This window comes from Protopterus annectens, chromosome 5.part0 (genome assembly GCF_019279795.1).
Source record: "Protopterus annectens isolate FY-2018-M chromosome 5.part0, PAN1.0, whole genome shotgun sequence".
Taxonomy (NCBI): Eukaryota; Metazoa; Chordata; order Ceratodontiformes; family Protopteridae; genus Protopterus; species Protopterus annectens.
Window position 1 is genome coordinate 349,526,018 of NC_056735.1, and position 24,895 is coordinate 349,550,912.

Genomic DNA, 24,895 nt, shown 5'->3' on the forward strand with positions numbered 1-24,895 from the left:
TCACTATCCAGTTTGTAGAGCTATATTCTTTGATTTTCAAGTTATACACCTTGTTTATGTAAATAATTTTATGATATTTTTTTTTCTTTTGGAGGACAGATTGACCAATAGCTACTGGTATTTATCAAGTCATTGCAGGCTAGATTAGAGAAGGAATATTAAAATGATCTCATATTTAAATAACTTTTTTATTTTTTTGTGTAAAAACTATGTGAAAACAATATCATCAAATAATGTGGAAAGGATACATTAGGCTATGCTCAAATACCTATTAATAAGCCTCTCTCCTGAATACTAAGTTTTTAGAAAGAACCCCGAAGAATATTCAAGTCCTTACAACGAAGCCTACAAGGTAACCTTGTCACATGCTGGTTCCAAGTTACACAAATCCTCATTACGTGAAGCACTGCCTCCCCAGTTTTACTTCCGTAGCTATCCCCTGCTAGCCTCAGATCATGGCCCCATTACTAGCATCAGTTTGTCCTTGTAATTTTTTTTGATCTGTCAGTTTAAAATCTTTCTACCATGTCAGCCGGTCTGTCTTTTGTCCTCTACAGAAGGTGTTAAGTTGACAGTATATCCATCACTAACTTCTGCATTCGGCTTCCTACAGCTGAATGCCTTAGAAATGAAAGAAGAATAACATTAAAACACTACACGTTGTATGTGGCACTTCAGGATTTGTGCATAGTACCAGAATACACTACAATACATTTACTGGTACTAATCCCATATATGACTAATATAACTTTACCTTTCCACTCATAAAATGATTCCTCAGACAATGTAAATCCTCCTAGCTGTTTTTATTTATTTATTTATTTACAAAAATGAAAGCTTAAATAAAGTTTATTAGCACAGACAGTATGCATTTGTGAATGAGATTTATTCTGTTGAGGGTAAATGATAGAATCGACACTAAGAGATAGATTCAGTTAATTTTTATCAACCTTTTGTTTCCATTAGTTGTTACTGCAAACATCTAACTATTTATTAAAATAAAGAGGGACTGCATTTGGTTGTATGTACAAAAAAAAAAAAAAAAAAAAAAAAACAGACAGGTATCTTTCTGTTACAACCATACATTTTTTAACAAAGATGCGTACACACTGTGTCTCTTTATAAGGCTTTGACAATAGTTTTCTGTAGGTTATGAGTGAGTTAAAGGCTCCACTCCAAAACACCAGGTCTCTTACAACAAGTTGGCCTGTCTAGGTGAATTCTGTTAACACAAATTCAAAATATAGCAAAGCTTAGAGTTCTTCTGTGACACCAGAAAGTAATGCACCGAGTCATTGTAGCTAAGCTCAGTTGTAAGAAGATTACAGCTCAGAAAAAAGCGTCCAGTGGCTCAGTGTATGAATCCAAAAAGATCTCAGCAGCACTGAGCTGCTGAGAAGTATGCATATATTTTAAAGTATACTGCCTAGCTTTGTGTACGGTTTGCACAGCAAGTACACTTGTTCTATTGTTGTAGGAGCCCTGTGCATTTACAGTGACTGCCACACTGTCACACTATTCTTTTTTTTTTTTTTTTTATCTCATACATGGCCATAAGCTGGTTTCTTTCATGTCATGCACACAGCTTGACATCAATACAACACCAGGTTATTACATACAACAGGTTGGGGTACTCGGAATAACAATTAATTATATCTCAGACCTGGTGAAATTCATGTGGATGCCCTGGAACTCAACACCCAGTCACAGAGTCACAGTACTGAGCTTCTGAAGCCTGGACCCCATCTTCTTCACGTCTTTTTATCAAGTTTCCAAAGTCCTATAAATATTTATGTGGTCAACATGCTTTCCTAATCTGGTAAAAGGATATCAACAGGTGGTTATTGTTAATAACCTACTGTCTCAAAGGAAGGAGTTTCTATAAGTCATAAAGTCTTGCAACTGTTGTGATTACAAAGAACATGAGCTAAAGTTAAGCATTTATACATACTGTTCTGATGTCTTAACGGACAATGGTGGGCAAAATGGTTATTAAAGCAGCTTTACAAATCTTTTCTGATCTGTGAGGTAATAATGCAAAGTCACTGTAAGTGCTTAATTCCATTTTATAACATGTTTTGCTCCAAAACTGTCATGGGGGGGTTTAGCCAGTCTAACATGACTATGTTTCTTAGACAAGGTTTTCTCTTCCCATGATTAATGTATAATGCTGCTTTAACTTTCCTGCCCTTGTTTATTTAGAACATTACAACTTTAGTGTCTTAAATTAAGACTTTGTTTACAAAGGATTACTACTATTATTTGTAATGGTACCTCCTGATCTTTTTGTTGGTTGGAAGCTCTTAGTTTTAATATCCTTCCTTTGTTTGACAACAGAGACTAATTGCCTTTTTTAAACTGCGGTGGTGGTGCTGCGGTAGCGTTGTCGCCTCACAGTTAGACGTTGCCCATTCGATTCTCAGTTAGAATGTCTTCTGTGTGGCGACATGCATGAATGGGTGTTCCTTCGTTGAAGGTTGTGCGTTAGGCCCGGCAAGCCAGCATGTAAAAATCTACTGCCAATCATTAGCGGACCGGAGTTCCGCTGTGGCGACCCCTAACTGGGAAAAGCCGAAAGACACACACAATTAAGAGAAAAATGCACAGCTATAGCTGAAGAGACTGAGTGAATGGGGAAGGAGGGACCAGAAAACATGCAAATCAGTTGTATTTGCTGGTTAAACCCCCCCCCCCCCCGGGGAGAAAAAGGCTAACTCAGTATGTTAAAAAGGTAAAAATAGTAATGAATCGTAAGTCCCCAATGTATGACATTTCTTTTTTTTTTACTGAAGTCTCAGACAGCCAGAAGGTAAGGCTTGGGTCACAACTTCCTCATGTGAACTAGATGCCACTTTATTGTTAGTGGTGCAGTGTACTGCACCAATCCCTGCCATGGCTGTGCTACTGCTGTTGTACGATCCTCCCCCGACTCTGCACCCTGCCCTTCAGGTACTGATATGACTGGTATGGTAGACCTTGCCATAACTTTCACCTGTCTTTCCATTTGTCTGCGGAATGTTGTGCAGCATAGTGCATTCATAAAAGATCTTGATTCATATATCTAGACTGTATCACAGTGCCTGTCCAGAGTTATCAACACATAAGGAAGTCTCTCTTCAGTAATCTGAATATATGCCTGCTATGTCTTGGGTTTCCACATAAGCTATGTTATAGGTCATTTCCTGCACAGTCTGGATGGAGGTTGTACATTTAGATCACCTAAAATTTGGAGTTTAATGTGTAAAGACAATGAGGAAAACTCAAGCAGATCTTCGGGATACAGAAAAAGCATGAAAGTATAACAGGCAAAGTTTTCTTCTGTGCACAGACTTGATAAGGCCATGTTTGCATTAATGCAAAAGGTTTTGGAGACATCATTTCTGAAAAAATGTTGACAGAACTAGACCTCTGAAGCACAGCTCTCTAATGCCCTCGATTTTATTAAATGCCCCAGGTTTTGTCTCAATATTTTTGCCCTGCCTCTTGTAAAAATTGTGATTTTCAGGTAAATCACTAGAGGATTACAATTAGCCAGTAATGCCAAACATTACAGCTATATACTTGTTACTGTTCGGAAAATAAAAATTGATGTAGAGTGCGCTGTTCTGTTAACCCTCTAAGTAAGAGTAATATTAAAAATTACCCCTCATTTGGGGTTTTTGTACACCATCATTTTTAGATGTATCCACTGATTCTTGAGCAACTAAGTTGAGAGCTATTCTGTAACAAGAAGAACAACAAAACTGGCCTGGGCTGTACCAAAAAGCATACAAAAATAAATATCTTTATAGGTTCATAGACAAGTACTAGGCAATTGATTTGCAGACCAGTAGAAGCAGAGCAAAAAAAAAATCCTGTTCAGAAGTTCCATCCAGCCTTAAGAAGAGCAAGACGAGATACACTCTGTCTAATTGTTACAGAGATCCAACTCAGAATTCCCTTCCTATATCAAACATATCATGCTTAGACCTTGTGACAAAACCACAACACACTATCCATGGGGACATTATCCATTACATATATCCAGACATTATTTACTACCACATTTTATTTTATTTCACAGATTTCTTAACCAGGTAATACCACTGAACCAAGGCACCCCTTTTCAGGAGCAACCTGGGAGCACTATCTCAAGAGAATTGTGTGGTGGTGTGAGGTTCTGCCAGCTATGCCAGGAGAAGTAGGGCAGTGGATGTGTAACACGTCAGCATAGCTATCTGGAGTTTTGTAAAGAATTATCTCTCATTTGTATGTCAAACTGATTTGCATAGATGCTTGTGCTGAAAATGTATTTGTAAAGTTGCTTGTGTTAAAAATATACCAATAGTGGGTCCTGCTGGACAGAAAATAAATACACCTGTATGTCAGACTGTATTGTAACTGTTGAAATTAATATATTGTAACAAAGGATACTGGATGAGAAGAGGTTAATCTTACACTGGCTAACTTTGAAAAACAGTCTGAAATAAAATTACCTGGTTTAGGACATAAAGATTGTATGTTACAGTTCTTACTGCTGCCAGAGACAAGACATCTGTGAAAACCAGGACTAGGAATCCTACTGTGCTGTCCTTAGGGGTGACCTAATTGCTACCCTGAAAGGGTGAAAGTTTTGAAATTGTTTTATACCTTTCAGATGCTATAACACATCTTAGCAAAGCTGTATGTGTGTGTGTGTGTGTGTGTGTGTGTGTGTGTGTGTGTGTGTGACTGCGTGGTAACACATACATGCAAGATTCTGGTTCAGTTTCTAGTAAAGGGGGTAGTTTGGCAACCAGAAATCAAGTGACCAGATGTATGTGATGTCATTCTGTAATCCACTGTAATCATTGAAATGATGTTTTAATACTAGATGAGACAGAAGTATCAGGGCAGTCTGTTTGTGAAACCTGACAAAGGAGGACCACTCATCCATTTCATATTGCCTTGCGCTAGAAAGTGAACTATGGCACAGTAATTCTTTAGATAAGTCAAGAAAATATAGTGAGATTAGTTAAGTACTGTTTTTCTGTATCTGTGTGAATCTATTCATCTGTGTTATTTTTAATATTTCCTGTGATTGAAACGGTTGTTTATTGTAATTAGATATTTAGTATTTTCATGTTCTTTTATTATTTATTAATAAATATATTTAAACTTTTCATTGTAGCTGGTCTTTTAGGGAATATTTTAACCTTTGAGAGTACTTAAATTTATTTGGTGACACTGTGGCCGCTCCTGGAAGCCTTGCTGCATTGGTCAAACACTACCATTTGTATTAGTATTAATTTTACTCAGTAGAAATGGGTACCCGTGTAAGAGCCTTAGAGTAGCTGGCTTTGGAGAGTTCTAGTGGCAGTATTTACCTTATAGTCTGGGTAGAGGGGGCATAGCTGGTAAATCTGTGCCAGCCTTTCTCAGATGTGTGTGTGTGTGTGTGTGTGTGTGTGTGTGTGTGTGTGTGTGTGTGTGTGTGTGTGTGTGTGTGAAAATCAAATCTCAAAGAGTGTGTGTCAGCTACTTGGAGCAGGGACACAGATCACTGGTTTCACAGAGAGAGTGGTGAAGGACTTGGCTTGGAACACTCAGCTGATGACTCAACTCTACAGCTGTGGTCAGTGTGGAGTGTTATTTGTGACCTGGTGAGAGAGACGGAAACCCAGCCTGAGGACAGGACTGTGTTCTCTGTGTGCTCTTAACAGAAATTGTGCTTGGTGCAGACAGCTGCATCTGGAAATACTGTGCATACCTACTTTTGTTCAAAGTGAATGTCCCTCATTGGTCCCAGTGGTGAGAACTGAGGCTCCTTGATTACTGGCCCAGAGCAGGGATGTTATAACTTGTTCAAAGTAACACAATAGATAAATGGAGGTGGAAGGAATCCAACTCAGTACACTTAACTGCAGGAAGCAACTTATTAACAGCACTACTAAAATATTTTTTGCACATCTGCTTTCAGTGCTTAGCAACAGGACCCTGGTTATCCATAATTACTGTTGCATTTATGTTTGCCAACTGGAATTGACCAACATAGACATATCTTGTACTCACTACAGTCCAAGAGGAAAAGCTTCAAGGAAATCACAACAGAGAACATTTAGTTTATACAGAATGCACTATATATCGTGATCATAATTCAGTTATATGAAAAAGCAAATATATATCCGTGAGAAAATAACATAAATGGCTGATCATCAACACAAAACAAACTGATGTGAAATACAAAGTGACAAGGCTGGCAACACAACTTACTGATAAAATATGACAATTAGAATGTACAGACACAGACATATGTACACATGTACATGCCTGTATATCCGTGTATGTGTATATGTATACATGTGCGTTTGAGTGTATGGATCTACTTTACAAATTTGAAAGATTTTCAAAACTTCAAACTTCAGATGGTCGAAATAATAAGATTGAAGTTTTGGAACTTTGAAATTGTAATAAAAAAAATAAAAACAAATTTTATTTTTACGTTTTTGCAGGGGTGCAAGTTCTCCTGCACCCTATACCCCCTGCTAAATAAATATACCAACTCCAAGATCGCACTATAGTGAGGAAAACAGCAAATTTCACGTTCCATTCTGTACAGTGATCTCCATTTAGAACATTTGAAGTTTAAAAACTTCGATCTTAAAGTCTCTACCATTTGCAGTTCAAAGTTTTGAAACTCTGAGCTTGTGAAGGGAATCCGAGTGTATCTCTCTCTCTCTCTGTCTCTCTCTACATACATACATATACATACATATATATATATATATATATATATATATATATATATATATACATACACACACAGCTCCTCGAAGAAATATTCAATCAAATGGCTGTACATCAAACATTATTCAACAAACAGCGCTTTTTATGAACAGGCATGTCTTCAAAAATAAAGTCATCGAATGGCCACAGTTGGCAAACATAAAGGAGCCATGCTCTACTACTAGCTTACCGGTAACTTAGCGTTAACAGAATCTGACCTTTCCCCGGCTTAGTGTGACCTCTGACTTGGTATATATAACTAGCGGGGGTGTATTGTCCTGTGTTCACCAAAAACTTCTGTTGTAGAGGGCTGTGCCTCCCCCACCCCCCACTAATTACATATACCAACTCTGAGGTTGCACTAAATTGGACAAAGGGCAAGTTCTGTTAAAGCGAAGTTACTGGTAAGATAGTAATAGATTGTGGTTCCTTTATGTTGGCCAACTATGGCCATTAGATGACTTTATTTTAAAAGACATGCCTGTTCATTAAAAGTGCTGTTTGTCGAGTAATGTTCGATGTGCAGCCGTTTGATGTAATATTTTTTGATGGCCAAAAATAGACCCACAAATGTGTATGTATACATATAACCAAAGAAACGGATGGTGCCAAGAAAACCAACAAACTGAAAACAAGCACCTTGAATCAAAGGTGGCAACCGGCTTTAATAATGAACAATGAATTACACGAATATTCAGCTTAGTCAAAGCCAGTACAGTACAAAAATACACACAAATGAACAATAATTAACGTTCACAATAAGAATCCTGCTGTCTACAACTTCATCAGATACCCTGTAAAACAACCCTCTGAGATTTTGAAGACTCCTTGATTAACTTTTACCCAATAGAATGCTTTGTCTAATTAGTTATATAATCAATTGTCTTACACATTCCAAATTTTTAAAAAGACAGTCCACACTACATAAAAACTTGTACAACATAAATTCTCATAGTAAACTAATACACAATTTTCAAATATAAAAATAGATCCACAAATGTGTATATATACATATATATAGAGAGAGGGACACAGAGAGATAGATATAAATACAGGTAATAGAAAAAGACTTGTAGTTAGACATATCTATACTATCTAGATAGACAGATAAATAGATGGAAAAGCCAGATGCAGTTGCATTTGCTTTTAGTCGACGTTTGTTCAGTTGACACAATTTGATCGGCTAAGCAGATTGTCGAAAATGTGTGACATCACACAATCAATGGGGTTGAGGAATATGCCCTTTCCCTGGTATTGTGTGATTCCGGACTTAGAATAATAGTTTAACAAAATGTGTGGGAGATGCAGTTCCTTTGTTTTAAAAACACAAGTGATGGGCTTTAAAGTTGTGAGAGCAGGCCTTAAAAACTGTAGTTGTTTAAGCAATTCACCTTCCCCCCATCTAGATGTGGAAACTCATTGAGAAAGGAGCTATCTAAGGCATATGAAGGGAAGCCAAACAAAGCAGTACTCACAACTACAGCTTGCAGAAGGCACTCACCACAGACAAACCTCTCCACCATTCCACAGAATGCATAGCTTCTCAAGTTTCTCACAAGAGGCCCATAGCAATCAGCTTAGAAAACAGATGCCTTTAATTCTTGTAAGAAAAGTATCTGTTGTATGCCACACTTCCAACATGTCTAACCCAGTGTGTTCATCTACAGTTAAAGGGAGAAATCAAGACTCTGAAAAAGAAGACCTCAGATGTTATAATTTCCAGTCTCCATGAAGACTGCCAAAATGAAGAGATTCAGCTGCCTTGTCAGATGTGAGGAGTGGAAGAGTCCTATACCCAAACCTGGGTTTATAGTTTGGAGGGCTACTCCCAAGTAATGTATTGTGTTGGGTTGGGGAGAGGTTCAAGTGATGTCCACTAGGAAATCCTACCCAGGTAAATTGAAAGTAAGCAGAAAAAGGATTCTACATCCTCTGTATGAGCACAGGTGTCTCAGTTATTACCTGAGTAAGAGGGTCTCTTTCAGAACAATAGAGGAGTTACTTGTCTCAATGGTCAAAAGCAGACAAGGAAAATGAATTGAAAAACAAAGCTTGTTCAAAGTTTAGAGAATGCCATTTATTTATTTTACCATAAATCTGATAAGACTCTGCAAAGGGTTGTAAAGGTCAAGTCCAGCAGGACAATGATTGCTTCTTAGGCCTTTTCTCCATGAAGTTCCTGCACAAGGCACAGACCTACATCTCTTTCAGGTCTCTATGGCTGCTATAATTTCTTTCTGTCTCCTAGGGTATTCTACCCAAATGTCTTGACTAAATGTTGATATACCTGCCTTTGAAACTAAGTACTCATCTTACCAGACAATAGTATATCAGCTTTTAAAACATCCATACTTCATGCAACACTAGATGGGTTATTGTACAAAGGCTGATGATCCTCAATTGATATTGTGGTTATTAGCTTTCTTGGTATGCTGTTGTACAACTGGATGCTTTATGGACTACAAACCATACATTCTTGATACTTCAGCAGTGAAGCTTATTTCATAGTCTCGGCAACAGAGAAGTTCCTTACTGACGATGACTAGAGCAACTGCAGGCACTAGGAAGGATTCCATGAGACCACTGCAGTGCCACACAATGTTAAACATCACACCTTTTGGACATTATTGTAAATACTGTAATTACACATTGCTGAGCTATTGTTTTTTTCTTCTTTTGGTCTTGTATTATTTCTCCAATCATCTGTTCAAATGTGATATTATTCACCTGCTCTTTACCTGAAAGTGGCCCATTGTTATCAGTGCACTGCTCCAGTAAGCAAACAAGCAAACAAAAATGAATGCATACATAAATTAGAAAATGAATGAATGAATGAATTAAATTAATTAATTAATTAATTAATTAATTAATTAATTAATTAATTAATTAATTAATTAAACAGACAAGCAAATCTACATGGGTCTGAGATTGATGTGGGTACTACTGGGAAATTTTGTACCAGCAAAATTAGCTGAGTGTCAATAGTTGTGGCACATCTTACAATGTGCTGACATCCTGTTCAAGATCAATTTCAAGCCTTTTGCCCAGAGCCTGCAAAGACAAGCACCACTGTTTCGCCAGCCCTGAATAAGATAAAAGTGGTACTGGAAGATAATAGAAAGAATAATTTCATAGCTAGAAGTTGTGAGGGCCACTACTTAATGTACTATGGGTAGGTATCCAAAATGCTTGGGCATAGGTGTTCCTAGGACAGACTTGATCATCAAAACATATCAGATGACCCCCCACAGATCTGAAGATTCATACAATTTCTTTAGAGTAAACTACAGTAAGTTAGGTATGGAATGTGTCTTAATTAAAAATCAAAGAACAAAGAGGGATAGAGCTGCTTGGCTTCCAGTACATAACAAATGAAAACTGTATACGTATCAAAATGAAAGATCTGCAAGAATATCCATTGTCAGTCACTAACCAGACTAAGCCCACAGGCATTAGGACCGCTCAGCCAATAAAGCTTCCCCAAGTTGCCATTCATGCCCTTTTCCATTAAGCACCACATCTGTCTGTCTCTGTCTCTCTCTCTCTCTCTCTCTCTCTCTCTCTCTCTCTCTCATTTTGTAATCAGCAAAAAAAGCTGAGATAGAAAAAGAACAAGGCTAAAGTAGGTTACTGTGTTCTGTTCATACATTCACTTGTGTTTTCCCAGTTTTACATCAGAAGGGGATATAGAAGGTGGCTATCTTTTGGAGATAGGGGTGCGGAAGGATGCTGTATATATGTATAACAGCAGCAACTTCAAATATATGACTATGGCTAAGGCTCTTGCCTCCCCTATAGTGCCTTTTTTAGGCAAAGTTCAAAGGACAAAACCACCACTGTAACAGGTACAAGCATGCAAAATCTGAAGGTAATGCTACTCAATGCTAAAAGTCTAAACCTCAAAATGCACTCTCTTGAGGCACCCCTAAAAATGGAGAACATCGATATCTGTGCAGTGACTGAGACGTGGTTCAAGGCTCCAGAGAGCACCCCTGCAATACCAGGCTACAACTCTTACCACACTTTTCGGCCACCAAACCAGGACCAAAACACTAAAGGTGGAGGAGTGTCCATATTCACCAAGGATATTCACAACACCAGGTTAGTTGCCCAACACAATGCATCTGAAAATCTCCAGGTGCAACTAACACTAAGTAAGACTGCAATCCAAATTGTAGCTTGCTACAGATCCCCCACCATGCAGCAAGATTCTCACTACACCTTTCTAAACATACTGAAAAATATTAAGATACAACCAAATATCCTAATACTAGGTGATTTCAACTACTCTGCCATTAACTGGGAAAACTACTCATGTAGCAACACCTTTGCCCAATGGTTCTTGGAATTCATAAATACCAACGCCCTGGATCAACTAATCCTTAGTCCCACCAGGGGCTCTAATATCCTAGACCTGGTCATTACCAACATGGGATATCGATGCTCCACACCTATGGTCACCCCCTCGTTGGTCAGGAAGCTAATCACCCTAAACATCCACATCCCACCCCCAACCAACAGTAAGGAAACCTCCGTGAAAAACTTCTCCAAAGCCAACTTCATGCTACTTAAGTCAGAAGTGACAAACTTCATGACACCCATGCAGACGGGAACTGAAAGTTCGACTGCTGAAACCTACACTAAGGCACTGTACGAGCACATCCACTCGTGCATGAATTGTGCCATCCCCAATAGAACCAAGATGCTGTCCTCCAAAAAAAGGAAGCCAATCTGGCAGTCCCTTGCCATAAACAAACTTTACAACAAAAGGAAGAAACTGTCACAGAAAAGACAAAAATCCCAGGATCCAAAAAATATCCCTTACCAGCCTCAGTACAAAGCTGAGATCCCTCATAAAATCCTCCAAAGCTAGTTACGAAAATAAAATTGCCAAAGATTCCAAAGACAACCACAAGGCATTCTATAGCTATGTCAAGAAACTAAATGGCAATGCTCAGATCTGATCTGAGCTACAACAGAATGGCATTAAATATACTGATCCCAAGGATATTGCCAATGTCCTGGCAAATTGATTCAGTGCAAACTTCACCCCCCTCATCCCCTAAAGGGCCCATCTCAATACCGAATGATTGCCAAATTCCGGTAACGGCCACACAGGTAAAAAACGTACTCTCCAAAACTAAGAATACAGCATCCATGGGACCAGATGACATCCCAGGATATGTACTACATGAACTACAAAATGAACTGCACCTCACCTAAGTGTCATGTTTAATCATAAACTCACCTCAGGCTCTGTGCCCACTGAGTGGCACACAGCTACATTTCTCCCACCCCACAAGGGGGGATCCACCTTGGATCCTGGGAACTACCAACCCATCAGTCTGACGAGCCTGATCTGCAAGGCCATGGAATGTATTATCATGCAACTTATAAACAAAGACATTGGCAACCTTCAAACACTGGACCCCACACAGTTTGGGTTCGTGAAGGGCCGATCTTGTCTTCTGGACCTGATTGACTTCTCCGTATCAGTTTCCAGAGCCGTGGACAAAGGTAAGGTGGTCCACACAACCTATCTGGACATCGCCAAGGCCTTCAACACCATCCCCCACTCTGGAATCATAGATAAACTTACTAAGCTGGGCATTAATCCCTATGTCACCCAATGGGTTGCCAACTGGCTTACTGACAGAACCCACACTGTAAAAATAGCCAACTCCAAATACAGCTCCAGACAAGTGACAAGTGGAGTACCTCAGGGTTCAGTCCTGGGACCGCTCTTGTTTGGCATCTACTTCTCTGAAGTACAGGCCAACACTAAGGGACTCTGGCTAACAAAGTTTGCAGATGACTGCAAACTGGGAGCCATTATTGAATCCCCAAATTATGTGGATATTCTACAAAAGGGCCTTACAGAAACAGATGCTTGGTACCAGAGCCATGGGCTCAAGCTCAGTGCCAAGAAATATATAGTTATTCCCTTTGGGAAAAAAACATGTACCCGTGAATTACCACATAGGTGGCAGTACACTAAACACCGAACGTGTGATAAGAGACTTAGGGACACAGGTGGACAGTGGTCTCACCTTCGATAACCACATCACCACAACAGTCAGGAAATCCTTCTATGTGACACACCTCATCACTAAGGGCTTTTCATCCAGAAAAAAGGAGGTCATTGTCCCACTGTACTCACCCCTCATTAGACCCATTATAGAACGCAATGCCCCGTTTAGTATGTACCTCTCAAGACATCTGCAACAACTGGAAAGACTGCAGAAATACCTCACTAAAAGAATCACAGGCCTAAAGCAGATGCCCTATGCTGTCCGTCCAAAAAAACTCCACCTATACTCTGTCGTATATCATCTACTCAGAGACGATCTCTGCTTAACATACAAGGCCATGTCAAACCCAGAGCTGCTGGACATACTACACTTAAAGAAATCCCAATCCCTCAGAGACACATACTCCAGGGATCTAAACCTTGTCATCACAATGAACAAAACATGCTGGAGGGATAGGTTCCTGACCCAGATACTCCCCAGACTCTGGAATAGACTGCCCATACATGTCAAGCAGTGTGCCTCTTTGGCCCTCTTCAAAAGGAACCTTGATGATTGGATGGGAGATAGGAAATTCACCCCGGGGATCACATCACTTGCCCTGCTAGACAGGGGTCCAGGGAAGTAAACACTGTGGGAAGAAATAGTCAGGGAATTGTTATGGCTAGGCTTGTATAGGCCCTAGGGCCGATAGCCTAGTACCAACCTATGAATCTATGAACCTGTGGCCATTTGGTCCATTTGAATTAATTGCAATCTAACAGTACAGGGGTACACAGAAGTTAACTATTTTAAGGGTAGAAATGCAGGCACTATTCTGAGATATAACATATGTATTATTGCAAACATTTGCCTTCTTTGTGTACTGGAAGCTACTACATTTTCAGCTTTGAACATTGAGCCTTGGGCACAACTTATTTCTTCCTTGACAGGAAAACAAACAGACTGAATTTCTATCCTTAGTCATGATTTTTGTCCAGGCCATTACCAGATCAAGAGGTTGGGGGAGCTCTAAAATGCACTTCAGGGCATCTAAACCACATGGTTTCTTGGGGGCCTTGAACCCACAGACCCCCCTCTATTTAAATCAGTTATTTCCTCCACAATTACAACACTGCAATCTTTACTGAGGAGTAAGGCAAACTGAGAATAATAATCTGGATTGTGTGAGGATGGCAGGATGAGGAACCTGGGGGGGGGCAAATGATGCACAGGGAGGCACAGTGGATACCTGAGGAGTGCAATTTTGTCCTTTGCCTAGGGGTCCATTTCTCCTAAGACCAAATTTTAAAGATCTGTACACCCAGCTTCCAGTAGGTGTCAACCATGCCTTCCCTTCCTCCTGTATGGATGATCCAGTCTTGTCCACTCACACCCATGATCCTTAGCCAGCTCCTCCCACACCCAGATCCCTACTTAATCCTGTGTCATCTTCATCAGTTTTAAATTAATTTACTTTTCTCCTTTCTGATGATAAACCTGCACCATCTGGCATGGGTCCAACATCATGCCCCATCTCCTTGTCAAAGCCACCTGCAGCAATTCTCCTCCAATTTACCACTGTTATCCCTGTTACCTCATTAGTGCAAAATGTCATAGTTCAGTTCACTGGACCACAATGTACTGACTGAAAAGTAACCTGATGAAAGCTTTTCACTCTGAAAGTCATGCATTGTTCGAGTGCAACTTCACCTGTAATGTGTGTGTGTGTGTGTGTGTGTGTGTGTGTGTGTGTGTGTGTGTGTGTGTGTGTGTGTTTAAGCCTGAACATAATGTAAGATACATAACAAAAGTATATCTAATAAATGGGTAAGTGTAATAGGATGCATCATAATCTAAAACTCCTCTTCCCTCTCTGTCTCTTGTAATAAAGCCTTGAATATGAATGCACCTTCTAGCCTTTTTATTTGCAGGCCATTCCATTCCTGAATGTACCTTACTAGATGTCTGTTGAGTGTATGTAATATAACACCTCACCTAAGCTGGACCTTATGTAATTCTAACTCCTTTTAAATCCCTAAACTCTCTCCTTCTCACTTGGGCAGTGTCTCTAGCAGTACTGGGGAGCAGCAAGCTGGGATGATTCTAGCCAAAGCCTTCCTTAAAACTGTTCATTAGAAATACTGGTGGTGTGACACTAAACAAACTCCCTCCAAACTGCCACAAGTTCATATACTGCGTGGAAGGCAGTGAGGCCTTAAAACTGACATTTTTGGAATCCTTAAAAAAAAGTATGTATAAATCAGAGCATGTTTCCATTCAGTGCTGCACTTTCTTAAGCTACCATAAATGGCATACTTATTTCTAACAGAACAAAGTGCTTCTGTGAAAAGGTAATACAAATATTTAACTAATGGCAATCGCATTCAGTGAATCATCAGGGAAACGCTAGCATCCCACAGAAGTACTTGTGCCAGAGTTGCCACATTGTCAAGTGCCCAGCGTGGAATATTTCTTACTAAAACATGAGATTTCGAACGAAATATCATACTGGCTTATAGGTTAGAATAGGTGTTTATTATTTTTTTTAACCAAAATAAGGACGTCGTCAGAATTTTAGTTCTCTCTATTGCTTTACATATCAAATTAAGACATTTCAGACATAGTAACAATGTCTAAGAATGGTGTGTTTCAAGAAAAGCTATTATTTTTAATTTCTTTTGAAATAAATATCACAAGTGTCAAAGCCATGCATCTGTTGCTAAAATAACTGGCATTTCCCAAGGGCGAGCATGTATGATTCTGGACATTCGGCAAAACTGCCTAAAACTATAATACTATGCATTTTTTTCGACAAGTGTTCTGGTAAGTGACCATCTTTGTCAGAAAGAGAACGTGAATCGTTTCTCTTTCTCTGTGTTTGTAGCTCTCGTTTTTGGAGGGGGGTGGAAGCAGGGGTGTAAGCAAGCGAGTTCCATTTTGTATTCACAAGCTCTTAGTGCTACCCCCAACCTATTACTAACAAATGGACAAATCTCTCAAAATACTGCCCCTTTAAGCACTTAATAAATGTAAATAACATTTTCAGCCGTTGCCCCCTAAAACTATTAAAGTTATTGTTTCAGATTAGCAGTATTGCACCTGTTGTTGTGGCCGTTCATTCTGACAGAGGTAGACATAATATTACTTGAAAGAGTCGTATTGATGTGATGATTAGAAAAAAATGTATTCAGTAAAGCAAAGAGTATGCCTGGCTACACCCCTGGGTGGAAGTCGTTAAAAATCTCCTGTCAGGAACCTAGAATTAGTCATTTACTGAATTCCCCTAGAGGAACATAAGCAGTGCCCGCCCAGTACCCCACTGCAGAAGCGCTTAGCTAGTGGTGAAGCAGCCTTGTGTGTCAGCATTCTTTGCTTTCTCGGTTTGAGTCCGCTTTCAACAGCTTTTCTGTCCCTCGAAATAGCTGTAACATTCACATTCAGGAAGTCGGCGAACCAATGTACTTTATGCAGCTGCTATGAGTTTTTTCTCACCCCGTCGTGTCCCATGTGTGTGTGTGTGTGTGGGGGGGTGATCTATGCATGTAATTGCTGGGTAATGTACCACACCAGTCCGTTACGGATGTGATGTCTTTGTTTCTTGCCACCATCACCTCTTCCACTTCCGAAACTTACATTTTAATACAGCCCAGAGTTTTCCATTTTCCTGTGCCCCCACGACGCGTGCAAATAACAGAACACAGCAGGTAGGTAATTTGCAAACTAGACTAACTTGCTTGGTTTATGAACACTTGTCAATCCATTATTCGCAATGCACTGGGTTTCTGCAATATACGTGTATGCAACAAGCTTTTCCACAAACGCAAAAAGTTCGTTTCAAATGTAAACAAGAAACAGCGTAGTAACTTTCCCATACAGAGCACTAGTGACGGGGTGGATCAGCCTCGTGTGTGTGTGTGTGGGGTGGGGTCTCACGTACCACAGAGGAGAGTGAACTTGTGAACCCTTCTCGATACTACCAAGGGCAATATCAGGCTGTCCTGCTCCCGTGATGGCCATGACAAAAGTTCTGGGACGCATACATGACTCAGTATTGCAACTGTGTTCCAGACAGCCAACCACTTAATAATCAACAAGTGAATGCAAAAGGTGAATTTCCATTCGAGACATGGAGGCTGCTCTCTATGGTGCCATCAGTAAGTGTGTGACTGGTTGGGAAACCTGTATCAGCGATCGCCGAAAGACCGAGTCAGGAAAAGATGGCGGTGCGCCCCTCCCCCACATCTATCTCTAGCTCGTTCGCTTCCCCTACCCCCACCGTGTGTGAGTGCGTGCGTGTGTTTCTGTGTGTCGCTGTCTGTCTGTAGCGCAGCCTCCAGGCATCGGGGCCTGTTTCGACTCAGCTGCAGGCAGAGCCACATTAATACTCTTTGTGAATGCAGCATAACGTTACGTTTCTTAGCTGGTTTCCATACCCCCCCCTGGTTTGGGTGTGATCAGACTTGCTCATACATCTTGCCGGTTAATTTCAGCCCTTACAAACAGTCAGCCCCGGGCTTGATTGCCTTGATTTATTCTACTCCTAGCACCACATTGTTAAGGGGTGCTAGCTGTGACGGTACCATTGGTGAGGGCTTAGTATGTACCTCTAGCTCGGCATGCCCTTTGTGTAGCGTTTCCCAGTGTGTTCTACCGTCCTCAAAACAAGCTGTGTGCATGTCTGCCAAGAGGCAGCCTTCAGTATGTTATCATTTCGGTAACACGCCCAGTCTCGTTTATCATCTCCCGAACCAAAACTAGCTTTTCAGCTTTTATTTGTAACAAATGATACCAACAGATAACTCTAAACAGAGTTTCTGCAAGTCAATCGCGCCTGTTCCGAAACAGACTGTTTCCTAAAATGTAAATATTAGACAATGCTGCTGTCAACACTTCAGTTATGACAACTGCAGACGTCCCCTCATTTGTCATGCACAGAAAAGCTGCTACTCACACACCGTATTACTAAGAAGACAATGGTAGAACTGCAAATATCCACAATCAAGCCCAAGGTTTGATGACAAAATACTGTATGCGAAGTATTTGTCGCTGTCCCTCATCGTTTAGATGGTACTGCAATACCCGTGCCCCAAATTCCTTGGAGAAAGTATTTTCTGAAATTTACTGGCAGTTAAATATAAGTACTTATGAAGTACTTGAAGCTGAAGACATCTGATGTTTGTTTACCTAATTCCAACTTGTTGATCAGGCCTATCTACTAATTAACTCGCTATACAGTTTAAAATAGGCTTACACAATGGATAGTACTCAACAGTTTGGTCAGCACTAAGGGTACAGAATACCCCAGCTTCGAAATAAAGACAGTGGGCCACCAAAGAACATAAATACATCCAGAACTAGGTCACGTATGCTTCTTACATTACACATGGACAAACAAATTCAGGATGCTTAGTCCATGCAAATGCGCTGCTTTCAAATATGTTGTGGCTGTCTCTCATTTAGAATGCACTGCAACGCCCTAGTTACCCATAAACTCTAGACTGCTCTTTTCACAGCCCTCTGTTTTTTGCCCAGATTTAGACTTGCCTCTTCAATACTTACTGATGTTCCTCACAAAGTTAGATTTACGTAAGGGAGTATATATTATTAAATAAATGAACTAATCCAGTAAAATTAATTATAAAAAACATACCTCTCAACCTCTAAGTGCAAGAAATATAGACAAAGCCAAAAATAATGGGGGAGACAAAGACCCAAAAATAAGGACAAATTTTAAAACGTTAGTATAACATGTTTTGCATGATTATGCATCTTCTGAAAGAAATGGAAGACTTAAATGTATGTCATTATTTAGTGGCTTCAGACCTCAACAACTTACTAAAAAAACACTAATTTTATGAGGAAGAGGCCACTGGACATTCTGCGAAAATCTAGACAGTTGAGAGGTATGATAAAACTCCAAGGACCTAAAACCTTCTATTGTGAAAAAAAAAAAAGAAAGTGCTCCTCTTTGTGACCTCTGCTGGATGTTTTAAAGGCAAATCTATGACAGTGTTTAGAGGATGAGAGATATGCTGGCCTCCATTTCCTTGCCTGAAAGCATACCCTTAGAGATTTACCAAGGGGCTAAATTTTGGGATTTATGAAAAGCTCCTGGCAGAAAACATCTGCTATTAGTATTTACCCAATTTCACATTTATCTGTCAACTAATCATTTTAGTGGGCAGTTTAAAATTAATAGCCACCATACGTCTCAGCTGTGCAGATTTTCGCAGGTTGTCCAGATTTTTAGCCCCCCCCCCCCCATTTTTTTGTCTCTTTATCATAACATTTGCGGTTTTCTTCCAAATCACTGAGGACTAGAGTCACTAAATAATGACATAATTTGAGTTTCAGATTTCATATCCTTCCTAAAATGCATGCTAACACAATTCCTGTTATTCTAGCAACTTTCCAAATGCAATAGTTTAGCCTGTGTCCAGATTTCTTGCGCTAAGAGGTTGAGAGGTATGTAAGTAGTTGTTTCCCTAAAGATGCAGAATTCTCTCACAGTGTTATGAATGTCATGTCCTTTAAGTAAGTACAGCTTCAGGCAAATGCCATGAGTGATGTACACATTAATTTATAGGGAATAAACGTTTTGGCTATCATGAGAACAGGAAATATATCTTCAAATATAAAAATGAAACAAAAAGAGCATCGGTCAGCCTTCACATAACACAAATGCTTCCAAAGTGATGTACGCCCGTTGTAATACTAGTTAGTTAATTGAAGAAACCCAGTGAAATAAATATAACATTTATATTATGTCTTTCCTTACCTTTAAGACCAGTGTGTGTGTTGTGGGAGGGTAAAATTATATATGCAAAAGGAAAAAAGGCAGTTATATTGCGGAAAGCAGCATCATGGGGGTTGATGTGCAAATCAGACATTCTTGTAAGGGACAGGCAACAGGCTGGTAGTTGGTATACAGTTACCCTAAATCCTGGATAGATCCTGGATACACCTTGCCTTGAACTGAGAAGCATGTCGGCAAAGAAAAATCGTTGTCAACAAAGGCAAAACACTAGTAGTACGTGCTTCCTTGATGCATGAAATCTGACAAAAACAGTAAATCACACACTGAAAACCACATAGTACAGCTTAATTTTTGAGAAGGCATCCTTTTGCCCATATCAAGGATACCGAGTATGGTCTTTAACTCATGAATGACATAAAATGAGTGCAAATGACACACCAAATCATCCATTAGAGGCTTCGAGTATTTCAGTACTTGTGCTTAGTATGTACCACAGAACAAAAGGCAGTTTGGTTGGGGGGGGGGGGGGCAGTATGACTTTGATGTATAAATCACCAGTTTCTGGCTACATGCTGACATGTGTGGATGCATAAATAAAAATGAATAGTATGTAATACACAAATCCATACGCAGAGACATACAGATTTGCCCCCCACCCCCATCACCCTGTTATAAAACATTGCAGTAATTGCTACCAAGGACAGCAACAAGAATCGTAAAGTTTTCCTCATTTTCAGCCACACAAATAAACACAGCAACCAACCTAAAGTTGTGAAAGATACTGCAGAGAATCCATCAATCCAAGCATATAGAAAGTAGTCAACTTTTAAAACGTACTGAATTAGAATAAAGTAGAACATGAGCATATTAAACCCTTTGTCTCTTCTTCTGGGGCACAAGATTTACATTTAGAAAGCCAAGGTATTGGTTGAAATTGTATTTATGGGCTCCATTTACCTTGTTTGAGTCTGTACTCCAAGCTTGTCCAAATTTTAAAACCATCCTGCAAGTCTGTATGGGCACACCTTCTATAACATTTAAGCAGCAAGAAAATGGCAGCGCTTTTGTTACTACCTAAGCACATTTGCACACTACATTAGAGTGTGAATGCATCTAGTTCAGACATAAAGCGGTGATGTTAATTCAATTTGCTGGTGCACGAGCACAGAAGCTAGTTACTGATGGATGACACCACTGCAGACGAACTTCAGCTACCCTGCCTGTAAGAATTCTGAAATTTCAGTTCTGGAAGTAAAAAACTCCTAATTTAGATGTTACACGGTGTTTCGCCGAGAAGTATGTCTTTATTTTCAGTTTATTATACCCTTCATATATATATATATATATATATATATATATATATATATATGTGTGTGTGTGTGTGTGTGTGTGTGTGTGTGTGTGCGCGCGTTTGGAAAATAAACGCTTTAGCATATTTACTTGCAGCAAAAATATCAGCATTCAACTCTAAACGTTTGTGACTGAATGACTTGCTTATCGGTTAAACTGTTTATGTGCATAGCAACTGCAAATAAAACGTGCTGGTCTGTACAGGTAAGCTGGCCATTAAAAATAGCACAATTAACTGCCCATCATCAAACTGCTGGTATACTTGTGTCAACTGTTAAGGAGAGGAAAGTATTGATACTTTAAACATTTTAAGTTAAACGTTATAACGCTAGCAGGCAATCACGTAAATCGCATAACCAAGCCATTAGACAGAAAATGACCCAGCGTTATCGCTGGAAGCATCTGAAACAAAGGTACAGAATGGAGTACAATGTGAACTGCATCCTGTGAGTTTGAAATGCAGCCAAGGGGAAGTAGTGGTGGATTTCCACATTTAAGTAAAGTATTGAATATCCCATGTCCTTTAGGAAACATGTAAAACATACATACATATTTTCATGTTTAGCGCGCACTGCTCGGTGGTTAGCGTTTTGTAGTTTTTTCACTGCTAATGTACTGTAGCAATATTCATTGCACCCACTTTCTGCTCTACGATTTTATTGCATTAAGGCACGTGTTAGCAGGTGTTTCTAGGCGTTGATGGGTTTCTGCTACTTTCTATATTTCATTAATACGCTAATAAACGTGGGTCCCAGGCTATTTGTGAAACAATGTCTGAAATTATGTGGGTAAACGCCAGTAATAATATATATTTTTACATTATTTTCCTTTTAGGACTTAAATGAGCCATCAGTCTTACTGTTTAATAATGGTGGTTATGAATTCCTACTCTGTGCAGCATTTTTTATAGGAAGGGTTAACTTGTAAAGGATACCACTCGTACCTCTTAGAAAAAGAATTCGGGGCAAAGTTAAACATAATGGGGCAAAGGGGCATGACAGATTTTAAACAATTATAAACTTTATAGGATAACAAGTTTGCTGAAACTCAGTTGTGTAATTATTTAGTGACTTCAGTTTCAAAGATTTGCCAGAAAAAAATGTCATGATGACTGACAAATAATACAGGGGCATAGTTGGACATTCTAAGAAATGCTGGACAATTGGGAGGTAAGATTACCATGCAGTGAGGCGCTACTGTTCCAGATTACCACCCACAGAGACAGAGTAACACATTAAATAATTGCTATCGCTCGCTTCTCTGCTAAATCTGGACTTTCTTGTGTACTTGGCTAGCGCTAGCAGAAGAATGTTTGTACTTGCTCTGCAAACCCCCCCCCCCCCCCAATAAAAAAAGGAAAGTTTCATGATCACAAGACATACAGCAACCATCCCCCAACCTTTATCTTCAGTACAACTCCCACGCTCTCTTGTGTAATGCAAGCTTGAAAGCTTTCGCAAACCCGAATAGGTAGCAGCAACACCAGCGTCAAGTTAAAGCACTCAAACCCCTATATACGTAATGTTAGTATGTACTCATTCCCCTATACGCCGCGTAACATGTGCATGTCTATTAGTCCTTTCGATCCCTTTAAAATTCAAAATTAAGAGTATTGGGCCGTGATGTGATTGCACTGCGGGAAATCCTCCACCGCTCCGCCCAAAAGTCTGGTTAATAATAAAAGAACTACTAAAGTACTAGCCAAACACTCAATACAAATTTTAAATATGCAACATGACATTTCCATACACTTTAGCTGTCTCGTGTGTGTGTATGTGTGTGTGTCTGCGAGGGAAAGGGGGTTACATTTTCCTAGCTGCATAGCGGACAGATAATCGTCATGCCAATTAAAGGGAGTTGTGCAGCTTAACTGAGACACTGGCTGTGCAGCGGTTATCTCCGCTAATGTCACTAATATCTGAACAAAGTTTCTACGCAACATGAGTTTACTGAGATACGCGCAAGTATGCAACCCTCCAGTCTAATCTGAAATATAGATTGCGGGTTCACACAATCCGTTTGGCTTCCCAAAATGCAAATTTGTAGCCTGTTCTGTAGCAGCACCTTTCATGAACGGAATTGACAAGCACTGCGGTGTCAGGAAGGGACCCACCTGGGAGATGCCATCTCATAGCTGTTCGGACTGTTCAGTGAGTATATCAGAAAGTCTCTCTCAACTACTGCAGCTCATCAGCAGCTTCAGGCCTCATTTCTCTTAAAGAGATAATAAAATCTCAGAAAATAATTTATTGGTTCTCTCCCGCGTCCACATGCATTCCCTTCGAATACTTTAACCCCAGAGCCCCAATCAGACAGACCACACGCATATTCCATCTGTGCTGTAAATCAGAAACCTATCTCAGGGTACATGAGCGCATAGAAATCCACACATGCGCGCGCGCGCACACACACACACACACACACACACACACACACTCACTCACTCGCTCAACACACAGACACACAATACAGGCGCGGCTAACAACAGTACTGCTTCCTGTTCCATGCTATAGTTTAAGGCTGGGGCACCACACGGGGCTAGCAGATCTGACCAGTTTTCAGCGTTAACCCTCCAGTGACCGACACTCTAGAGACAGCTTGTAAGGTAGCTGTGTGGTGTTAACAAGGCACAGTGTGTTGCTGAATAATAATAATAATCATAATGATAGCAACAACAATAACTCAGTTGGGCTGGTGCAGTTACCATTTTCAGCACGACCCGATTTGCCAACAAACATTAAGGTCACTAAATTATGCAAAAAAAAAAAAATCCCCGACAGGACTAGTGCGCACATGCGTGAATGTGAGTGGGGAGGGGGGGCGTGCGTGTAGATATGTGTGTGTGTGTAGTCAGATCGAGTGCGTAAGACGTCTTACAGTGGTCCCGACTGAAGTCACAATCCCCAAGACAACAGGATGATACTTGAAACTCAGATATAATGGTCATAGCTTCTACTAAACTAAACAAGGACAACACTCTAGCCCTCGCCTGTAGAACATCCCTTGCAGCTATATAACCCAACGAGTTAACTTAAGCGCAGGTGAGGCAGACATGCAAAGATACTGTCTTGCTCACAGTTAAAACTAGTTGGGAAAAACATTTCTATCGCCAACAAATGAAGGCGAATGTCAAACAAGTGCAGTTTCAGCGGAGCACAATTTGTTAATATCAGCTCTTCGGCACAGCAACTTTTAGGGCATTTCTCACCAACAGCAAAAGGATGATGATCATGCTGCTACAAGACGCGTCAGTGAAGCAGCATTTTTCAGGCACCAAGCCCAAATGAGGAGCATTATTATTATCTCAGCTCCATTCATCCATCACTCCTCACCCCTTTTTCCCCATTTTCCACATGGGGTTGAGATGTCAATTCGATAGTAACAATCATCTACAGCAAGTGTTCACATCGTTGGGTGGCTAGTCCTGACGCGGTTCTTCCACTACCACTCACAACTACGGCCAATTTAGAGTGCCCAATCTACCTAATGCATGTCTTTGGAGTGTGGGAGGAATCCGGAGCACCATGAGAAAAACACAGGAGGACATGCAGACTCGGTACAGAAGGCACATTCGGCCAAGAATTGAACAGGAGAACCTCTCTGCGAGGCAACGATATCATGTGCTGCCCATTACATGTACACACTTCTTGCATTGGTTTAGAATCTATCCCAAGTCAACTGCAGGGAAGGCAGCTTGAACCATTATACTATACCACCAATGCTACGCCCTGCAATTAAAGGAAAGGGTTTGCCCTTCTCAGCTACACAGGAAAGTTAATTCATCCCTTGCTCATTTGTCCTAACGAACAAAATTCAAGCTAAACCAAAACGCAGCGACGTTGTTGTGTCTTTCGGCTTTTCCCGGTTAGGGGTCGCCACAGCGGAACTCCGGTCCGCTAATGAGTGGCAGTAGATTTTCACGTGCCGAGTTGCCAGCCCTGATGCAAACCTTCAACGAAGGTACGCCCATTCACGCATGTCTCCAAACAGAAGACGCTCTAGCCGAGAATCGAATGTCTTACTGTGAGGCGGC

The 24,895-nt window shown here is 40.3% G+C and overlaps 1 protein-coding gene and 1 long non-coding RNA gene across 3 annotated transcripts in view; one reads left to right on the forward strand and one right to left on the reverse strand.

Moving 5' to 3' along the window:
• Positions 1–24,895, reverse strand: part of BCOR (BCL6 corepressor) — a 588,412-nt gene that overhangs the window by 553,537 nt on the left and 9,980 nt on the right. The gene's annotated exons all lie outside the window — the stretch shown is intronic.
• The window catches only part of LOC122802624, a 570,497-nt gene continuing 561,782 nt past the window's right edge, over positions 16,181–24,895 (forward strand). Inside the window, exon 1 of one of the 2 annotated variants that reach the window (XR_006364965.1) lies at positions 16,181–16,459. This is a non-coding gene — a long non-coding RNA (uncharacterized LOC122802624). The remainder of the gene's footprint in view (positions 16,460–24,895) is intronic. The other variant, XR_006364964.1, reaches the window with a different exon arrangement.